The sequence below is a fragment of the Saccoglossus kowalevskii genome, chromosome 19, assembly GCF_978046115.1.
Source record: "Saccoglossus kowalevskii chromosome 19, keSacKowa6.1, whole genome shotgun sequence".
Lineage (NCBI taxonomy): Eukaryota > Metazoa > Hemichordata > Enteropneusta > Harrimaniidae > Saccoglossus > Saccoglossus kowalevskii.
This window is the reverse complement of record NC_140659.1, coordinates 9,772,311-9,778,310: the sequence shown is the minus strand read 5'-3', so window position 1 is coordinate 9,778,310 and position 6,000 is coordinate 9,772,311. Positions and strand designations below refer to the sequence as shown.

The 6,000-nt window shown below is 37.5% G+C and overlaps 1 protein-coding gene across 1 annotated transcript in view; it reads left to right on the top strand.

The window, feature by feature from the left end:
- The first annotated feature begins 250 nt into the window (after positions 1 to 250).
- The window catches only part of LOC102809299 (uncharacterized), a 49,587-nt gene continuing 43,837 nt past the window's right edge, over positions 251 to 6,000 (top strand). The window contains exon 1 of the mRNA XM_085493621.1: positions 251 to 381. The gene's annotated coding sequence lies outside the window, so the exon portion shown is untranslated. The remainder of the gene's footprint in view (positions 382 to 6,000) is intronic.

Sequence of the window (6,000 nt, the reverse complement as noted above, 5' to 3'; positions counted from 1 at the left end):
ACATATGTGTTTATAGAACATTATTCATCTGTTCAATTACATTGACCGTAATTTCACCCAGTTACTCGGTCACAGGTCATACAACCTTTCCAGTGACGCAAGTTGGGAAAGTATGTTTGAGACAACAAATACAATCAATCACTAGCTGGAGTTAAAACAAAGAGACTCATTTTCGTGATTGTGAAATGTATGACGTCGTCCGTCGAGCTTCGTTTTTTGTCGCTGTGATAGGGAGTACGCTTGTACCGCGTAATCCAGATTCATAACATGCGTTGCATCGTTGTGCCCGAACCACGTTTTAATTTCCGTTGGAATCTTAGAGTGGGGCTACAATAGGAGAACAAAAAGATGTCCACATGAGTGGAGCAGTGGACATTCTACGTGAGTATGACTTCTGTTAGTGTAACAAAGCGCAAAATATTATGATAAAAGACGTTCGTATTATTGTAACCCAGGCGAGCACAGCGTCAATGTTTATCACAATATTCCTGAGTTTGGTTTACGTTTTCAACCTTCGATGGCCTCATTACTATTCCGCCACATGGTTTCTAACTGCATAACATTCTTGCCCTGCAATGATGCTACGATTCAAGAATGCTTCAATATAAATAACGTAGTCTATAAGTGCAATTTACATGATTCTTGTCATATGACCCATTTTCACAAGTGTACACTGTACACACGGATAGTGAATGCGATCATACCATCTGGCACGTGTTCTAATCGTCTATGCTTCGAACCTGAAGGTATACAGTCGATTTGTAAACCGCACACCACTGCACATTGAAACCAATTTCATTGAAAAATGTTCAATGTAACTCTATACCTTATAAGTTCTCTAGTTTGATACCTTATTAGCTACTGATAACGACTGTGTTATACCTAAAATAGGGATTGGCAGAATAAGTAGATGGGTAAAGATGTATTTATTTATTTAATTGTCGATGGTGGTAGTGACGTCATCCGTCTTGGTGTAAATAACAGAGAAATGGAGGTACCTGCAATTCTGAGCCCCCTACTTCGAAAAATAAACGTGACCTATTTGTTTAACGTTTTTAATGTATTGTATTTTCGGTTTAGAGTACAATACATGAAACAACGTTCGTGTTCCTTCCTCGTCACGATCGTAGTTTGCACGTCACCAATAACACCGAATAAGCACGCCGATGAAGAGATCTCTCGTCTTTTTTTTCAAATTGACGAGCACCCATGAATTGTTATTAATATACTCTCTCTTTTACCTTGTGTTGGTGGTTTGAATAGTCAATCTTACTGTTCTTGCAACAGGAATGTAAATTTAAAACTGAGTTCTAGTGACTATATATGACCATACAGATCTATTGAGCATGACTACTTTCATGTGTGGGTGTTTCTCTCGCCTACGCGGCGTGTATGCGCCATAGTTTAGAAATATCATTTCTTGCAAATAAAGTAGTTTTCTTAAAGGGTTTCACCTAGATCAGAATTACAAAGGAGGTTCCTGGAGACAGAGCAACTGATGACGTTGAGTGAAAAACATATTTAATCAGTAGCGGCATCTATTGTTTAATGCTTGCTGATGGTTTAACGTATCATAATTCACACCACAATACCATGGCAAAATGCGTTGCCGGGATTACTTGTCAAATTGTATGCATGTGCCTGGGAAATATGTGTCAATCTTCTCTAGAATGTATTATTCTTTTAAAATTAATTTTAAATTTAATTTGACACACAATTTCACAAGAGCTATTGATGAACGATTGGCGTAACCAATATCTTGATGATAAAATGTGTATATTTATAGAATTGTCATGACATTGAAAACCCGAGGCATGCACTGGTCTACCCTTCATGCACACAGACTCTCTGTCAATCTGCCTAGCACATCGCAGGCTGTTAGAAGATATCACTCAAACAGGGCGGTCTTGCTTCGCTCACGTCACATCATAGAATGCTGGCCGGGAAGATACAACCAAACTGGGCGGTCTTACTGCGCTCGTATCATACCGTTCCCCGGAGAAACATTCAACAGTCATTTCACAGAGATATGTCTGGGTGCATGTTTTACATCGGCTGTTAAAATGTACGACCGCGTTCTAGGTTGTGACATTTCAAATTAACTCCCGCTGCGTCACCTGATTGCATATAACAGCCTGTAAATGTTGGATGTACAAAACATACTTACAAATGAAATTGTGACGATTTTACAGACACGCAGATATCATATATCTTGCCCTACCAGCTATATTTTATAACCCGGTCTATAAATGTATTTAAATATAGATTGCTATTTGGCAGTGTTCATTACGGTCGACACGCTACCAGTACACGTGCTTCGCAACGAGTTTCATTTCATACCGACGCAGAATACATCAAGGCGGTGCCTCATACACCTAGCTACGACCTATATCTTATTACATGATGTTTTTGTTTTGTTATTTTGATGATTTGGGGGATTAATCTACTATACGTCCAGTCTATAACTATATCCGTCCTAAAACTATATCCTGATTTCTTTCATGAACGCATCGCATGGTTCAACCCGGCAATGATGCCCCCTATCGATGATAGCTTTCGTGACGTATGTTCAAATCATCGCTATATGATAATCAAGATCTGTGTCGTCCGTCAATAAAACAAGTTCAGCGGGATCTAAATGATGGATAACTACACAGACAAACCGCTTTGGGTAACATTTTTCATACTTTCTACGCCATTTCGAAGTGACATATTTAATTTGTCGCTACAGGGCACGACCATTATAGATAATAATGTTGTAATGCACACGTTTGTGATAATTGCTACATATTGATCAAAATACGATTTCGAACTCCGAGTATCAATAACGTTGATCAATATCAAACAATGCGTACGTTGTTTAAATAGTAATGTAATAACGAAACAACGTTACTGAGCATGCGCTTTGAAATAATTATACGTACTAGAAATTCACGGCGCGTGACCATAAAACTATTATGCGTGAAACCAAAACAACGATTACATCCCAATGTGTATTTTAATACGAAAACAACGAACAACATTTTAACAACTAATATATCCATATGAGAAAATAAGCTGCTAGTTTAAAATCTTTGTCCGATGAAAGATTCTACAAACTCTTTTATAAAATGACCACGACTGGGCTAGTATAATAAGCTGTATCAATCACACATCTGATATTAATTATTCATGTGTGTATATGTATGTATTAACTATTTATGCAATGCCATGCAGTTAAAACTAAACGAGTCTAATATACTATCTCTAATCACGTGACCAGCTTTCCGGCAAAACATCGAAATACCCACTCGGCAATAAACCACTGGTACGTTTCATAGCCTGTCACGTGTGACTTAGTTTATTGGAACACACTTCATATCACTTATATGTTTCAGAATATCGACGTGGATAGGCATATCAATAATTTAAGCAGGTGGTCCGACACATCGACATATCTTTAAATATCTTGTGCGCAAACTTTGAGGTTTACCGATTCCGTCGACGCCGACTACACATCATTAACCACCAAGTCGTGTTATTAATTAATCTCACATGGCCGTATTTAAGGTCGTTTATGACTATTAAAACGGGTATTCAGATTTCCATGACTTCCACACAATGGCTTTATTTTATGTTAACTGACAAAATAATGGTCAAAAAACTATGAAAACAGCGATGTTTAACATTCGTTGCAAGAAAAGATCTCATATTATCTGAAAACATCGGCGGATGACATACAGTAAAGAAATAGTATCGTTTTTATTATATGATAGGTAATGCTGATTGTAATAAATTATTAGGTAATTCTGGGAAATATTATTTATTTTCTATGAAATAATGCCTTTTGTTGGATTATTAAATTTCTTGGAAATTTCTTTTCTGTCATTTCATTGTATTGTTTGTATGTTAAAAAATATATAGCATATATCGAAATCAATAATTTAGCTTCACGCTTGTAAAAAAAATATTTTGATGACATTGTCTCCCAACAAAATAGATCGAAATACCCACGAACGGCATTAAAGGTCACACATTCAGTTATATGGAAATAAATAATTTAACACGTCATTAATCAAGTGCCTTTAAATAAGTGAGAACTTCTGTTGCTGTTAAATTCGAGACTGAGGAATATCGATCGCATTGATATGGAGTCATGTGACTAGTTTTATTCAACTAATATATTTGTAAGTTGGTTATGTATTCATTTGATATCTTATGGCGTACACTAAAGCAACGATTTTTGATGCTTGAACGTGCATGTCAACTAGATATTTTTGATTTCATTTTAAAATAAAAAAAAACAAAAAAACTGTTCCTCACACCTCGAGTGCTGTTAGTAGTTCATTTCCATGCAGAGGGGAAAAAACAATCGTCGCTGCAGCCATTATTTCCCAAACAAAATGTCACAAAAACAGTACATTAGGCTACACCAGTATTGGAAGATGGATAGGTAATGGTATTGATTTGATTTTCTGACAAACAAAACAAGTGAGCGGCCCAATTCTCGAGTCAATTACATTTATATGTTTAACATATCAGTCCCATTCGATGTTTTCACCCATCTCCTGCGAAAAATTCTCGCCCTCAATAGTATTTGTTTCCGCTACACTCATAACATACTGACAAAACAAAAAAACTAGGATTTCAATATTTTTAGTGAATACCACGAAAAAGTAGATTGTGTTGTTGCCCCGGAATGAAAGGGAGGCGCTCTGATTGGTGCATTTGCCGTGGCAAACTACTGAATACTACGGCGGCTTTCTTGTGGTAAACATAAAGTGTCACAAATAACCCGGGGTTTTACTGCGGTGTTGCGTATATTCGTGAAAACAAATCGAACTTCACTCGTATTAAAGCGCAATATTTTCGTTTTGTCACACAAAACCTCTAATATTAAAGCGGGGGAGTCGTCACCTACGCATGCGTCAGGTGGCCATAGCGTGTCATTGTTTACAAACAAGCGTCTATCCATTCCCGCGCGTGCGCACATGACGACCCTCCCGCTTTAATATCATCACAGTAGTCAAATGCTTAAAAACAATGACACCAGGTCAGCCAAATACATGTACATAGTAGTGGTGAGACTGCAAAAGTAGATAAGTTACACCGCCACTTTCGAATCTAGTTAGTTTTAATTCTGGTATCATAGTTTAAATAGTCGACCAATGTCATTCCGACATTAAAGGGACATCTCGCACTTGACATTCAGAAAGACTATAGTTATCATAAATGAATCCCATTCCTAAAGTGACACAATATTACAAACGGCTAGCTGTTTTTTTATGCCCGTTAACACTTCCCCAGTTGCTGGGAACGTCAATGAAATGACTTCAATTACTTGAAATAATCTTAAAACAATTTAGTATCTACAATACACCTGTCTTATAAGTCGCACTTTCACCCATTTACGTCCAGGAGCGCTTCGCTGCTTGAGGGCGCGATTTAGTGTATTCATCAAGTCATGGCCCTATTTCAATCGGCTTACAAGGCTTAGCACAGCTGTGTCACACATAATACACACGCGTGTCTTTATATATATGCAACTAAGGACCGCGCATTCAATTAAAATATATAAATTATCAATGCCGGGGACGAGGCAGTCACGTGATTCACAATTCCCACTGGAGCCACATATCTACGTGTCGGATGGTTTTCACTGTAATCAGCCTGCACTGCAGTCTATACATTATTCATAACGAGTCGAGTTTGTTTTTAAAAGCCCTTCTTAACATACAACAGAAAATGAATTAATAATGACGCTACCATGATATGAAAGTACTGATAAAACACTCAACCTTTCGCCAAAGTATGATTTATCGTACATGCTCTCGTGTCAGTTTAGTACCGGTAAGGAGCAAACTTCGAGTCATGCCACTTATGTAATCCACAAGCGAAATCGACAATATGCGGATTTGTCGCTCTGTTTGCACCTGTAACACCATCTTCATGTCCCACGTATTAGTATCATGATTTCGCAATGTTCTATTTTTTCAAATCGAGAGGATTTCGGAAATGATC